Source organism: Ursus maritimus, unplaced genomic scaffold, assembly GCF_017311325.1.
Source record: "Ursus maritimus isolate PB19 unplaced genomic scaffold, ASM1731132v1 scaffold_3, whole genome shotgun sequence".
Lineage (NCBI taxonomy): Eukaryota > Metazoa > Chordata > Mammalia > Carnivora > Ursidae > Ursus > Ursus maritimus.
The window spans coordinates 85905195-85921668 of NW_024425563.1; positions in this window are offsets into that span (position 1 = coordinate 85905195).

The following is a 16474-nucleotide window of genomic DNA, read 5'->3' on the forward strand; positions in this document are numbered from 1 at the left end:
TGCCTCAATCCAGCTGCTCTGATGAGTACTGTCAAGTGCCAAGGGTTAGGCTGGTGTACTGTCCCTTGCCACACGGCCAGGAGCCCTCCACCTGCCATGGAGCAGGGCCATGGGGCTCTCTGGCTGCTGCCTAGGTGTATGGCTGATTCCACTGCCCACTTGGCCATAGTGCCACTCACTTGTAAAGGGGTCCCATGGCTCTCAGATCAGCCATTGCCCTGAAGGGTCCCCTCAAAGCAGAGGCACTGACCTGGCTGACTCCATACCTGCTTTCACAGCCTCCTATCCAGGCCTTTGCCTCGGAGACCCCCAGGAGTTGGGGCTCTTCTTATCTCCGCAGACAAAGCCCACAAAAGGCATTCATTCATCTTGCCCCTTTTTCCCAGGGTCAACCTGGATGATTCATCGATAAGTGCCAAGTGGCCCATTCAGGAGGCCCGTGAGCTTAAAATACCAAAGAGCCTATCCCCTCAGTCTGAGAGTCAGGAAAACCCAGACCTCAGAAACCCCTTCCGTTCTTTCCTGACGACCAAACCGCTCCACACCCCACCTGCTCAGTGATTGGCAGGGGAACTTCTTGTTAGAGCAGCAAACAACAAAGAAAGAACAAACCCAACCTAAACCAGATTTAATCTTGGTTCTTTAGGCTCTTCCCCTATACCCTGCCGCCCCCCCCCCGCCCACAGACGCCCTCCGAGTTACTTTTCTTTCCAAGGGATATGGGGGCAGGATTGAGGAAGAGGTGGTAGGAGAGGGAGGCACCATTCTATTTTAGAGGACCCATGTGCTATTTACATATGTGGTGGTTCTGTGGAGTTCAATAATTGGGACACACAGGCTGTCAAAAGAGTGCTCTGAAACCCAGACGCTAGCGCCAAACTGCTCAGGTTTGAATCCTGGCTCTATCACTTCCTAGATTTGTAACCTTGGGCTGGTTACTGAACTTCCTGTGGCTTGCTTTCCCCATCTAGCAAAATGTCGGGATAGCATTTGTACAACTGTCTCACAGTGTAGAATTCATATCAATTTTTGACGCACAATAGAGGTTGTAAACAGTGAGCCTGACTTTAATTCAAACACTAAGTGATTATGTTTGACAAAGAAATGTAAACAGGGCTTTAATTGATCCTTTGCTTACAACTGGTGGTTCATTTATTACTGTCTTTGTGAGAGCGACTGTCCGTGATCTAGGGCCTGGGTGGCTACACAGTCTTGCCCCTGGCTTGAGCTCAGGTCCAAGGCTCCTCTGTGGACTGACTCATTTGGTTAACAAGTTAATGGTGCTGTGACTCACACTGGGGTACAGTCGTGAATGAAGCAGATGTGGGCCCTTCTTCATGGCGCTCACAGTCTGATGGGCTGTTGGCAAATGACCTCAGGAAGAAATACACAGTGAAGGGGCGCCTGGGTGGCTTTGTTGGTTAAATGTCAGACTCTTGGTTTTGGCTCAGGTCATGATCTCAGGGTCGTGAGATTGAGCTCTATTGTCAGGCTCTGCACTGGATGTGGAGCCTGCTTAAGATTCTCTCTCTCCCTCTCCCACTGCCCCTCTCCTGCCCCCCACCCTGGCTCCGCTCATGTGCACGCATGCACACACTCTTTCTCTCTCTAAGAAAGGATACACAGCAAAGTGTGGTAAGAACCATGAATGAAAGGACCCAGGGTGCTTGGAGGGAGAGTGATTAAGGAAGCTGTCTTTGAAGAGAGACATTTTATCAGAGATCTGCAAGTTGAAAGTGGAGGGGAAAGTTCCAAACAGAGAAAGCAGCATATGCAAAGGCCCTGGGCCAGGAAGAGCTTGTATCTTGAGCCGATACAAAGCCAGTGTGGCCGGAGGGAATGGAGGAAGGGGGCGAGCTGTTTGAGATGGGGTAGTTAACAGGAAATACAGGGATAATAGAAGCATTTTAAACAATACAATAAACAATACATTTTAAACAGTACTGAGGCTGGGTGGCTCAGTCATTAAGCGTCTGCCTTTGGCTCAGGTCATGATCCCAGGGTTCTGGGATTGAGCCCTGCATCGGGCTCCCTGCTCGGTGGGGAGCCTGTTTCTCCCTCTCTCTCTGCCTGCTGCTCCCCCTATTTGTGCTCTCTCTCTCTCTCTCTCTCAAATAAATCTTAAAAAAGAAAAAGAAAAACAAACAAACAAAAAAACCCAATACCTGTGAATATAATCATTAAAATAGAAACTGAGGGAATACCCACAGGAAAAATGACCTAGTTTGACAAATGACAAATAATTTACAAGAGGAAAAATGGTAGAAAAAGGTAGAGGGGAACCTATAGATTAAGAGAGTTAAGATGATATGCCATGGATGTGGAGAAGTTGGAACCCGCACACATTGCTGGTGGGACTGACCAAATAGCTAGTGACTGACCAAATGGTGTTGTTGATGGTGACAACAGTCCTGGAGTATGGGACGTGCATAGCGTTAGTGGAAATGCCTGCCCCCTCATTGTCACACACACCATTCACTTGTACCTTGAATGCTTATGGATTGAATTCTCCCCCCAATAAAGATATGTTGAAGTTCTTACCCCCCCAAACCCCGTACCTCAGACTATAATTATATGAATACTAGTCAGTTTCTTCAGAGAAACAGAACTGATAGATATCTGTCTTTCTATCTGTATCTCTCTCTATCTATGGAGAGAGAGAGGTGAAATTGATTGATTTTAAGGACTTGGCTCATGTGGTTGTGAAGGCTTGGCAAGTCCCAAATCTGCAAAGGAGGCTGGCAGGCTGGGGACCCAAGGAGGAGTCATGGTTTGAGTCCAAAGGCAGGTTGCTGCCATATTTCTTCTTGCCTGGGGAAGGTCAGTCTCTTCCATGAAGGCCTTCAGATGATTGGACGCACCTCCGACACACGCATCATGGAGAGTCATCTGCTTTACTCAAAGCCTACTGATGTAAACATGAATCTCCAGTTAAAAAAAAACCAAACAAACCTTCGGAGAAACATCTAGCCTAATGTTTGACCAAATATCTGGATTCCATGGTCTAGTTAAGACATAAAATGAACTGTCACAGTGACCTTATTTGCAGATGTAATTAAATTAAAAGGGTCCTAATCCATTACAATCGGTGTCCTTATAAAAGAGGAAATTTGGACACAAAGACAGACATGCACACAGGGAGGAAGCCACATGAGGATGAAGGCAGAGATGGGGGTGGTGCCAGCAAATCCCCAGAAGCTAGGAGCGGGGCAAAGAACAGATTCAACCTCACAGCCTTCGAGAGGAGCCAACCCAGCTGACAACTTTGATCTCCTAGACTTCCAGCCTCCAGAACTGGAGGATAATAAAATGCCACCCAGTCTGTGGTACGTGGTTACATCAGCCTTTGCTTCCCATAATCCAAACTGCAGAAATCGAGAACAAAGCCTCAGAAGGCCTTCTCCAGACATAGACAGAAGGAAAATCTGAAAGATGTGAGCAGAGAGCACCCATTTTTTCCCTGCCTTCTCTTTACTCACATCCTCCCTACTTCAGAGGCAATGGGTGAAACCCTTACCCTGAGTGGGGAAGGGAGAGCTGAAGGGGAAATAAGACAATTGGATGCAGTGTGGAAGTTGCGCCCCCTCCCAGTGCCCCCACGCTAGCCACCTTGTGGATGTGGGTGTGTCTGGTGGAGGCACACAGGGAGCTCCTATTGAGTTTGGACATCTGAGACTGGAGAGGACCTGTGCCCTGTCCAGAGAGATGGTAATCGGATCCATTGTTGTGGATCAGCCGTAGGGTAGAAATGGCAGCACGACATACAGGGCCAGAAGCTAGCCTGAGCTTCCTGTATTTCTGAAAGTGTGTGGATGGCTGTGGAATATGCCCAAGGCTCCTGAGTAAGACATGAAAGATATCTGGGAGGGAGCAAGCCCATGGAGCCGTGAGCCCAGAAGGAGGGAACACTATGTCAGAAAGCTGTAGCCCATGGACAGGACTGCAAAGCACCAAGAAATAGGTGCCCAGCCACCACCTCTCTCTCAAGCCCTCACCGCCATGTTGGCAAAAGTGAAAGTAGTTGGATATTAGTGTCAGCCTCAGGGATAAGGAGAAAGAGGGAGAAGAAAATCATGATTATGACTCGGTTATGAAACCAGAATGGCTAGGAAGTCACTGAAGTTGGGTAGATTTACCAGAAAATAGCTAGATAAGGTTTTCTATATGAGTTCAAATGGGAATTCAAGATGAAAAGTATCATTTCATGGCAATACCTTCACACACGAGCTCGTTCATGCATATACATTTGAAGGGACCTTTTAAATACCTGTTAGCAGAGCCTTCTCTTCCTTCTTGACCATTGTCTTCTGGGTCCAAGCTCTCCAAATCTGGGAACCTCAGGTAAGCCACCCATATGCCATGCCCTGGGGAGTTGTTGATGCTGGTGATGATAATGTCCAAACAGCTAGTGACTGACCATCCATTCTCACTCCTCAGGCCCTTCCTCAGAACCCTGTTCAGCCGTGGTTCTTTGCCTACTAGGCAGCCACTGTTCTGCAAGCCAGATTTCTGTGGCACAATATCTATATTCTCACATTATCTGTTGAGGGAGACAGCCAGTAGCTTGAAACACTTAACTGGCAAATTCAAAGCATTGGTCAATGAAGTAGTCATAGCAGAAGGCATTATCTGCCCATAAAAGTGCTTTCTATGATGTAACACACACACATCATTTACTGCTGCTGGCGTGCTCTTCCTACTATTATCAACAACATTTTTAGAATGGGAGAAAGGCAGCAGGGAGAAGAACACAGAGGCCAGGCATCCGTCCATTCCTGGACCTCTACTAGCTACTTTGTGAGTTCGGGTAAGGCATTTAAACTGTTCTCCTAACCAGAAAATGCAAAGCTTATACAGTACCCAACTAGAAGATCTATGTGGCCCTTTCAGCCTCTAAGATTCTATAGTTCTAACACAGTTTTTACATTTTCTAGTCGTTTGAGGAAACTTCATGAATATAATCAGCTAAATGTCCAGAAAACTTAACAAGGGACAGATCTTAGCAGCTCAGAGGCAAAGGGTTTTCTTGTTTTTAATATAGTCAAGGCTTTAAATGCAGGTTATGGAGGGCCCACAGAGGCACAGAGGGCTGTTTATAGCCCAGCTGCTTGAATTGGAACTTATTTTTGAATGTGGGTTTATCCACCACACAAACACAATCACTCACATGCATGACATACGTACACAAAAGAATCTCATATTAAGAAATAATATGTTTCTTAAAAGATGCATATGAAGCTAAATTTTCGTAAATTGAAATATTTAGACTGCACAAAGAAAGTATACTCATGTTTTTAAAAGGGTAGAAAATCCTAATAAGTCCTCAAAGTTAAGCAAAAACAAACCAAACTGGACCAATACAACTCTAAATTGGTCTTGTAAGAACGCTTAGTATTATTTATCTTTTTGAAAATTCAGATTTTTTTTTTCCTTTGGAGATCAGTTTTCTTCATGAGACATACCTATACATGAGTATCATGAAACAATGATTTTCATATGCTATTTGCAAATTGTGCTATTTTAAAGTTGGGTTTCATATGTAGTAAGTGAGGTTACCTGACATTAAGCAGGAGTCTTGATTTATAGCCACTTCTATCAGATCTATTTAAGTGCTTTTGAAAAGACAACATAATGAGAAACTCTTTGATAATAATACTATCTGACTCAATGAATATCTTTTTCACTTGACAGTAGACCATTTGAGCTTTCAAAACAGTTTTCAGCCTGTTAGGTTTTCAAAACCAGGAAGTGGTAATGCATCTTCGAGAGCAGCTAAGCTTGTAGTCTCACAACAAAATTAGAATTTTGTAATTGCAGGACATGGAGGGTAACATGAAAACCTTAAAAGTCACTGGAAAGAAAAGACAGATTCCTCAAAACAAAACGCAGAACACCATTAGATTAACAAAAAACTACTATGGGTAGGACCTGATGGCAGAAGACAAGGGAGAGAGATCCTCAAGGAGAGGAGGAAGAGTAACTGTGAAGCTAGACTTCTATACCCACCTAAACTATTATTTACACGTGAGGATGAAATAAACAATATTTCCAGAAATACAGAGCACTTATTGCTTACCGAGTCAGGCAGAACAAACTGCTAAAGTATTAAGTACGAAGAAAAATGAATCTAGAAAAAAAGCATTGAGATGCAAGAAGCAAAAATGTGAAAGGAATCTGCAGATTATGTGGGTAAATGTAAATACTGACAATATTGATGGTTAAAAATCATTTAGAAACAAGGAGAAACTTAACTTTAAATAACATAAAAAACAGACAAGATGGGAGAGGAAGTTTTAGAGAAGAGCTAAAAGAGCTAAAAGTAGCTAAGGTCTTTGTTCTGAGAGGAGGAAGATAAAAATAAGAATGATCTTCAGCTTTTGGGGAAAAATATAAAGTTATGTGTTCTATTAAAGTAAGCAAATCACCAAGTTAATGGGGTGGAGGAGAGGAAAAGAGATCTGTCAGGGGAAAAAAAAAAACCAGAAAAATCTTGATTAATAATAAAAGGAAGAGTAGGAATGAAAATTGTCCTAATTAATGACAATAAATGTAAATGAAATTATTTGTTAGAAGAAAGGGATTTTACGTTGAATTTTTAAAAACAAGATATAACTGGGGCGCCTGGGTGGCACAGCGGTTAAGCATCTGCCTTTGGCTCAGGGCGTGATCCCAGCGTTCTGGGATCGAGCCCCACATCAGGCTCCTCCGCTATGAGCCTGCTTCTTTCTCTCCCACTCCCCCTGCTTGTGTTCCCTCTCTCGCTGGCTGTCTCTATCTCTGTCGAATAAATAAATAAAATCTTAAAAAAAAAAAAAAACCAAGATATAACTTACTAATCAGAAATCATGTCTAGGAGCGCCTGGCTGGCTCAGTCAGTGGAACATGTAACTCTTGATCTCAGGGTTGTGGGATCGAGCCCTACATTGCGTGTAGGGATTACTTAAAAAAATAAAAATCTTTTTTTAAAAAAAGAATCATGTCTAAAATTTACACAGAAAGTTTGAGAATAAAGAGATAGGAAAAGACATACCAGGGGCACCTGGGTGGCTCAATCGGTTAAGCATCTGCCTTCAACTCGGGTCATGATCCTGGGGTCCTGGGATTGAGCCCCGCATCAGGCTCCCTGCTCAGTGGGGAGCCTGCTTCTTCTTCTCCCTCTGCCTGCTGCTCCCCCTGCTTCTACTCTCTCTGTCAAATAAATATATAAAATCTTAAAAAAAAAAAAAAAGACATACCAGAAAAACACTCATGAAAGCGTATTTGTTTCATTGCTCAAATAGCAAAATATCAGCCTTCGAGCTAGTTTGTTAGCTTCTTAAGGGCTTTTTTCATTCGTGCACTTCCCCTAATTAGCACAGGGCCTTACACATAGTAGGTATTCAATAAATGCTCACAGAGGGGTTGATAGGAAAGATTGGGAGAGTATTCGAAATGGCCTAGTCCCACCACTTAATTTTACATGTAAAGTGATTATGGGGCGGGAAGTAGTTGACTTTCCCCAAGGTCCTCGGGTATTCCTACCGCTCCCAGTAAATAAACACCCTGTGCTTTACAGTTTACAGTGCACTCTTAAAATGTTTGTTTAGGTGTATTTATGTAAAATGGACTGTGTGCATTCAAAGTGTACAACTTGATGAGTTTTGACAACTGTATCCCATGAAAGCACCACCACGGTCAAGATACAAAACATTTTTATTACCTCCAGGCGAGCGTTCCTGCCCCTTTGCAGTTTACCCCCCTCTTCACCTCCAGCCCTGTGCGATCACTGATCTGTCTTTTGACACTGTAGGTTGGTTTTCATTTTCTGGAATTTTATATAAATGAAATCAAACAGTGCATACTCTTCTGTGTTTCACTTCTTTTGCTGCACATGATTTTGAGATGTATCCATGTTGATTGTATCAGTAATTCATTCCTTTTTTTTTTTTTTTCCTGAACTGTATTCTGTTTGTGGAATTGTGATGTACCACAAATGTTTATGCATTTGCCAGCTAATGAACATTTGGGTTGTTTCTAACTTGTGGTTGCTATGAATAAAGCTGCTATGAGCATTTATGTGCAAGTCTTTGGGTGGACATACGTTCTCGTTTCCTTTGGGTAAATACTTAGAAATGGAATGGCTGCATTGTATAGTGGGTTTATTTTTTAACAGCTTTATTAAGATGTAATTCACATACCATACCATTTGTCCATTTAAAGTGTGTAATTCAGTGGCTTTTAATGTATTCACAGAGTTATGCAACCAACATCACAATCGATTTTAGAACACTTTACCACCTCAAAAAGAAGCCCTCTGAGCTGTTATCCCTCCATCCCCTCAACCCCCATATTCCCGGCCCTAAGCAACCACTGGTCTACTTTACAGCTCTAAAGATTTCCTTATTCTAGAGTTTCATACGAATGGAGTTGTATAATATGTGATCTTTTGTAACTGGCTTATTTCACTCACCACAATGTTTTCATTGCTTCATTCATGTTATAGCATGTATTTTCATTCTTTTCATTTTAAGACTTATTTTTTATTTTTCTAATTTTCATTTTTTTAAAAGTAGACTCCATGCCCAGCATGGAGCCCAACATGGGGCTCGAACTCATGACCATGAGATCAAGACCTGAGCTGAGATCAAGAGTTGGACACTTAACCGACTGAGCCCCTTAAGACTTATTTTTTAGAGCAATTTTTGGTTCACAGCAAAATTGAAAGGAAGAGATTTCCCATATGTCTCCCAGCCCCACATATTTTCACCCCCATTATCACCATTTTTCACCAGAGTAGTACATTTGTTATAATTCATGAGTCTACACTGACCCATCATGACCACCCAAAGTCCATAGTTTACCTTAGGATTCACTTTTGGTGTTTCTTTGGCCAAATAATCTTCCACTGTGTGTGCATACCACATTTGTCTATCCACTTATCAGTTGATGAACATTTGGATAGTAGGTTTATTTCTAAGAAACTGCTGAACTCTTTTCCAAAGTGGTTGTACCATTCTATATTCCCACCAGCAGTGTACGAGCTTTCCAGCTGCCCCACATCCTCGTCAACACTTGTTATTTTCAGCCATTCCTGATGTTGTGAAGGGGTTCATGGCCGGAATCCTAACTTGAGGGCCGTGGGTCCTCAGCCGGAGGTCAGGCTCTCTCTGTTCTTGCGGCCTGGGGGCAGGTAAGTGGAGGAAGGACATGACTTCCAGCTGAGGCAAAGGTAGAGAGAGGGCCAGAGAACACTGAGTACCTCAGCCCGAAGATTTAGACTCAAGGGAGAGTTATGGACACTGATGGCCCAGTTCCCTATCTATTCAGCCCAATGCTTTGCATAGGATAGGATTGCTATGTACAAAGCTGAGGTGCCCAGAGCTTCCAGTCACCCACACTCATGCAAATGAAGGGAGAGAGGCCAGGAAAAGCAAGTAATGGCTTGATTCTTTCCTGCAGGGAGAAAGTCTCAGCTCTTTCAAGATCGACCCGTTCTGGGCTGGGGGAATCTCTCCCCTTCTTTTCTTCCAGGCATAGTGCGGAGCAGACTAGAGGCACATTCCCTCAGCTAAATAGTTCTATCTTAAGCATAGCCACTCTTTGTATATGAAGAAAAAGGCATTCCAGTGTTCTTAAGTCTTTCAGCAGATCAGGAGGGTTCTGGCTAAGCTGCTTAAAGAGAACTCTGAGGCACCTGCTGGAAAGAGAAGATCCCTCTGGATCCTAACTCACACCTGAAGGAATTAGTCCAAAGAAAGCAGAGGCCTGCATTTGAAAATAAAAATGATAAAAGTATGTTTTAGTCTATTCAGGCTGCTATAACAAAAAATACCACAGACTGGGGGGCTTATAAACAACAAAAATTTACTTCTCACAGTTCTGGACACCAGAGGTCTGAGATCAGAGTGCCAGCATGCTGGGTGAAAGCCTCTTCTTGTTGTACTCTCATTTGGTGGAAAGGGGAGATAGCTCTCTGGGGCCTCTGTGGGGTGTCTTTCATGAGGGCACTAATTCCTTACATGTAGGACCCCACCCTCATGACCCAATCACTCCCCAAGGCCCTGGCTCCTAACACCATCATAAAACCTAGAAGCCACAGAACACAAGATGGTAAATTTGACTATGTAAAAACCTGAAAATTTTACATGGCAGGAATTCCTATAAACAAAGTCAAAAAATAAAATGGTTAGCTGGGACAATATTTGTAATGCACATTACAGAGTGCTAATTTCCTTAACCTACCAAGCCTTTCTAGAAGCCAGAAGGAAATATAAAAACAACCCAGTAGAAAAGTGGTAGAAGTTAACAAGTAATTCACAGAAAAGGAAACACTATTGATCCTTAAATATCAGAAAAAATGTTCAACTTCACTCATGAGAAGGGAAATGCAAATTGAAATGAGACACTGTTTTTTTACTCAACAGATTGGCAAAAAGGAAAATGTCCGATAACACTGTGTTGGCAAGGGTTTGGGGGACTCTCCCACACACTCTCCATGTTGGTAGGAGCACAAAACGAAACAACCTTTTGGAGGAATATTTTGGCAACATCTATCAAAAGGTAAAAACCACATTTTCTTCAATTCAGCAATTCTGTTTTTTTGGAATTTACTGATATAGTCTCACAGGTGTGCTATTAGGTATGTTTAAGGATATTTATTGCAGCATGATTTGTAGTAGAAAAGGATTGGAAACAAAGCAAATATCCATCAAAAGGGACTGGACAAATGATATATGCCAGATCCATGCAATGGACTACTATGCACTTATCAAAAAGAATGAGACTTCTCTACATGCATTGATATGTTAGAATTTCCCAGATACAGTAAGACAAAAAAAGTAGGCAAAGTCCAGAGTAGACAGTATGCTTTCACTTGTACTAAAACAAAGATAATGCAGATGAGTATATGTTTGTATATGCACAGACTGTCTCTAGAAGGACCACAAGACTCTGACAACAATGATTGCCTCTGAGGAGGGAAACAGTTTCTGGGGAACAGGGTGGTCAGGAAGATTTACTTTTCATTTATTATTCTTTTGAGCACTTGGAGTTTAGTACTGCATGCATGTATTACCTACCCCAAAAGAATTTGTTCTTCTTAAAAGTTGATCTCCTCCTGGGAGCTAGCACAATCTCATGGGGGGAGTCATGCTATTTCATATCTCTACACTGTTTATTCCCTTTGCCTGGAATCGCCTTTCCCCTTCATTTCTCCAGTTCACACCTGCTCTTGGAAAACTTGTAGCAGCCTCCCTCCCATTCTGAATTTGATTCCATTTCTCCCGTGCTGCCATGCCTCCAGGGCCCCATGCATGCCTCCAGCATAGTACTTGGTCCACCTGATTGTAAAGGGGACTTACCAGTTTGTCTTTGCACTAGGTTTAAGCATCTCGTTGGGAGACCCATGTCATATCAGACCTTGCAGTCCTAGCGCCCAGCACAGTGCCTGGCGCAGAGTAGGCTTCTAGAGGAGTGGTGGCTGATTGGATGGAAGGAAGGAGTGGTGCTTCTAGAGTGTCAGTTCCTTATGTACAGGGATTTGGGTCTGTTTTACTCTGTGCTATAATCTTAGCTTGCACAAAAGGCTCTGTCTCCCAGTAGCTATTCGGTATTTGCTGAATGAACACAGGAATGCCACCTAGAGGGAGGAGGGGGAAGAAGGGAGCAGCTGGAGGGATGCTCAAGCACGGTGGCAGAGAAGTTAGGTAGGAGGAGGACTACAGCTTCAGAAAGGGGCTCTAGAATTCTGCCCCCACTCAGCCCCCACACTGACCACGGCATCATGATCAACTAAGCCATCCAGGGCCCCTCTGAGATGATGGCAATGTGCCCCACATGCCAGCCACCCTAGGATCCCCCGGGGTCCAAGCTTGGAGAGGATGAAGAGACTATGAGCACCTCTGTTGACAGGAAGAGGGCCCCCTTCCCTGTCAGCGGCCCCTATAAACATGTAAAAACCAACCACAGGAAAAAAAAAAAAAGAGAGACAATGATGTGGCAGAGTTACCATATGACCCAGTAATTATACTCCTGGGTATATATTGAAGAGCAATGAGGACATATGTCCCTGCAAAAATTTAGACAGGAATGTTCATAGCATTTTTCATAAGAGCCAAAAAGTAGAAAAAAACCCCAAATGTCCATCGCTGATGAATGGACAAATTACATGTGGGATATCCGAACCATGGAATATGATTCAGCAATCATAAGAAGTAAAGATTCCTGCTACAACAGGGATGAATCTTGAAAACATTTTGCAAAGTGAAAGAAGTCTGTCAGAAAGGCTACATATCATATCATCCCATTGATATGAAATGTCCAGAATAAGAAAGTCTATAGAGGCAGAACGTGGATGAGTGGTTGCTGGAGTGGTGGAAGGGAGCTGGTGAAACATGGAGAGTGAGAGCTAAGGGGTGTGGGGTGATGGAAGTGTCCTCAAATTCATGATGGCGATGGTCGCACAACTCTGTGAATATACTTAAAAACAACTGAATTGTACATATTAAGTGGGTGCACCATATGGCATGTGAATTATATCTCAGTAACGCTGTTATAGAAAACAAGAATGATCTGGAGTATCTTGCGGGTGAGAGCTGAGCCCAGGCCCATGTTGAGCTCCCTTGGAGCCAGGTAGGGCTAAGCTAAGGGAAGTCAAGCTCATTCACTCCTCCAGCCCTGGAGCCAGGCCTGCAGGGTGACAGACTATGTCACCCCAAAATATGACTGTAGAAGTTCAGGACCCGCGACCCCAAGAAATGCAGCTTTGGCATATTGATCATTTTGAGCTGAGCTTGAAAAACAGCAAATACGGGGAGAGGCTTTCTTTGAATTCTCCTCATCTGCCTGAAGACAGATTCTCCAAAGAAACTCAATTGTCATAAATCCTCTCCCTGGGAGTTCCACCAACCATGGAAGATTGCTCATATCACAGGAGAGGAGTCTGAAGTCAACCCCACACCAGAAAAAGTAGGTCACATACCTCTCATCTGTTCTTTTAAGGGCCCATTCATCTTGCTGAAAAATCAATTTCCTTCCCCTAAGATCATGAACATCCCCCTTCCCCTTTTCCTATTAAAATGGTATTTAATCCTGAATTCTGAGCCCCCTTGGGGAATTATCCATTGTTCCCCAGAAATCTCCCGTGTATCCAAGAAGTATATACATTAATAAACTTCTATTTGTTTTTCTCTTGTCAATCTGTCTTTTATTACTGGGGTCTCAGCCAAGGGCTCAGAAGGGTAGAGGGAAATTCTTTCTCCCCTTCTGCAGGGCCTCCGCCTCAGAGGAGCCCCTCCCATGCCGTTCACGGCCAGGAGTGAGTGCTGCTGGGGTTCTAGAAGTGAGAAGGGCTGCGGCACTGTTTTCCTTCTTTCCTCTGAAAGGCTTTCCCTGGATAGATGTTTGGGGGGGGGGGGAGGATGGCACAGGGCAAGGGAGTATAAAGCAATTTGGGGAATTTCACAACTTCTTTGGCACGTGCACCTGGCACGGGGTGACATGCAAACCAATTGGGAAGCAATGAAGTAGAAGAGCTTCTCTGGCCTGGAAAAGCTTGTGGGGACTGGCTGGACACTGCCAGTGAGAGAATTGAGGGAGTGTGGTCAGAAAGAGGGTGTGCCTGCTGGTACGCTGACCTGCACGGAAGACCTGGGAAGGTGGGTGTCCACTCCTACAAGGAGCTGCAGGCCATCAGCATGGCTACCGTCGCTGGGAGTGTGGGGTTGGCCTCGAGGATTCTCTTCCTAAGGGGGATCCACCATGCAGAGGTGCTGGAACAGTGAAGCCTGGGTGCCGTGTCCCTAAGTTTGGATCCCAGAAGCCCAGAGTTCCAGGACTGGATAAATGAGAGTTGTGGACAGAACTTGCCCAGTGATATAAAGGTGACCGGGGTCCCTGACTGGCCCCCAGTGCCCACGGAAGTGCTGAGGGGGCTCAACGTTTAAAAATCACAGCAGTGCTTCTCTGCTGCCTCTCAAGTCTATCATGTTTCCAGTGCATCATAGCTTACGCAAGGGTTTCTGGGCTGTGAACAATTAATCTGTAGGAAAGCATGTTCCAAATTCTAAGTCAACAAATCTTTGGAGCACAACTTCCTTGCTGGCAAATCAGACATTTGCAGTAGCTGGATCCCAGAAAAGTTGCTTTAAATACTCGAAGGACCTGAACCACTGCTGGGCCAGGCACAATGTAGGAGAAGGCTCCCAGGTCTTTCATGGGAAGCTGGACGGGTGCCTGCCCCAAAGGTTCCAGCCCCCTTCAAGTTCCTCTCGTTTATCTCAACTGGCTACGACCCTGGTGGGACTGGGAGGACTCAGCATGGCCACAGTCAGGAGCAGGAGAGCCAGGGGACTCAGGGTCCCGCCTCCACGTGACTCTGGTCCAGCTGGGTCCCTGGTGCCAGGACCACGTGCTTAGAGAAGAAGACAGGAGCTGACGCACGGACCACAGAACATCATAATGGCAGAAACAACCTCAGCGCTAAAAACAGAAGCTGTAATTACAGGAGAACAAACCCACAACAAATTCTGAAATGTGACCCTTACGATCCCCGGACCAGAAAGGGGGAAGTTAAGTGGAGGTTCTCTGTATCCTGGTGAAAACAGCAGCATGAAGAATGCTGTGCAGTCAGGCTGAAAATTAAACAGATGTGAGTTCCTTTAATTCAAAGGCTTAATTATTCCGACGTTTTCCATAACTTAATCTGAGCCATCACTTCAACTTTAATTATGCATAATGAAATGGATTATTTACAGTAACTAATATGACAGGAAAAACTGAGAGGTGAGAATTGGTAACTTGGCAACTATTTATTCTTATGTTTTCAGCCTGTGTTTATGGAGTACCTACTAGGTTTTCCCCTTTGCCGTGGTCCTAGAGATGTCCTATTAGGAAAAAACAGTATTGTCGAGCATATCCAAGGGCCAGTTTCTACCTCTTCACTATCTTATGTGCCACTTGCAAGAATACTGCAAGACAGGCATAATCCTCCCTGATTTATAGAAGTCAAACTGAGATTCTGGAAGGTTAGGTAATTTGCTTAAGGTCACACAGCAAAACCAAGGGTTTTGTTTGTTTGTTTGTTTGTTGCCATCTACCTATTTCAGACAGAAACTTACAGGCTGACATTCGAATCTTCCTGCCTTACCCAGGAAAAGTCATCTTTTCCTAAGAGAAAGTTTGCTTGCTATTTTAAGCGGGAGAGTGAGTGACCAAAATTGTACTTCTGGGAAATGAACCTGAGGGTTTCCTCTAGGGTGCACCGGATGCTAGTGAGACAGTCCAGGTCAGAGGCCGGGACCTTAAGCCAGACTGGTGGCGGCAAAATTGGGAAAAGGGGCTGCAGGCAGACGGTGCTGGAGGGGGCTTGATGAAGGTTTGGATGCAGTGGCGAGGAAGGAGGCCGGCCTTGGTGCCCTAGGTTTGGGACATAGGAGACTCGAGTGCCAGCTTGGCCACGGACTGGCAGCTTGACCAGGGGCAGGCCACTCAGCCCTCTGAGTCCTTGCCCCCTTGTGCCTGGAAAGGGCTGTACCAGCTTAGTTAGCGGTCTCAGGTCGGGGGCAGATGAACTGAGATGGCCTACTGGCCTCCATGAAATCTCCCTTAAGATCTTACTTCCCAGTGGCTTCTAACTATTTATAGTCCATCATACTTCTATTTCCATCTCAGACTGGACCGAAGTCTCATTTCAAGGCAGGTGCAGCGTGAGCTGGGACTCCGAAGAGACTGGGGCCTGGACGTGGGGTATGGTCAGGCTTCCTGCGTTTGCTTGGGGGCAGAAGGACGGGGAGGAGGCAGAGGGGAAGCCCTCATTGCTCTCTCTCTCGACTGGCCTTCCTCTGGCTCAGACTGACTAACTGGACAGTGGGGACCTCTGAGTGGCCAAATGCTGGTTCACTGGTGGGGCGCCCCCACTCCTGCCACCAGCCTTGGGCTCCTGGGCCCCCATCCAGCAGTGGGCAGTTCTTGCGGGTGAGGAGCAGGAGGGAGGGTCCAAGTCTGGCTTCCTTCCCATGTCAGCTTCTATTCTTACGGCACCACGTTGAGGGGTTGGGCCTCTTCACCCCCACCCTCCCTCTGCGCTGCCATTGCTTCTTCTCTGAGTGGAGGCTGGACTCCAGCCCAGTTGTGTTTCGCTCACAAGGACTTGCGGCCCCGTCTGGGGCCACATCACTCCCCAGTGGGCAGAAGCCTCACAACCCCAATCATCTTCCTCCACAGACTTCACTGGAGGCTAGAGGGCCGGTGGTGATGGGTGGGGGTCTATCACAGCCAGTTGGCCTTGAGGAGGGTTCTGGTCCCAATTCTGAGCCCTGCTCCTCAATTCAGGGCAGCAGAAAAATTTCCACTCCCCACCCCTGCCTCTGGGAGTGACGAGATACCTGGGTCCAGGTCCGTGGAGACCATCATGGATGTTGATGTCCTGCTTTTACCACCATCTCCAGGCCTCTGTTTTCTTTGCTCTTGTGGACTGTTAAGATAGACTCTGTGAGCC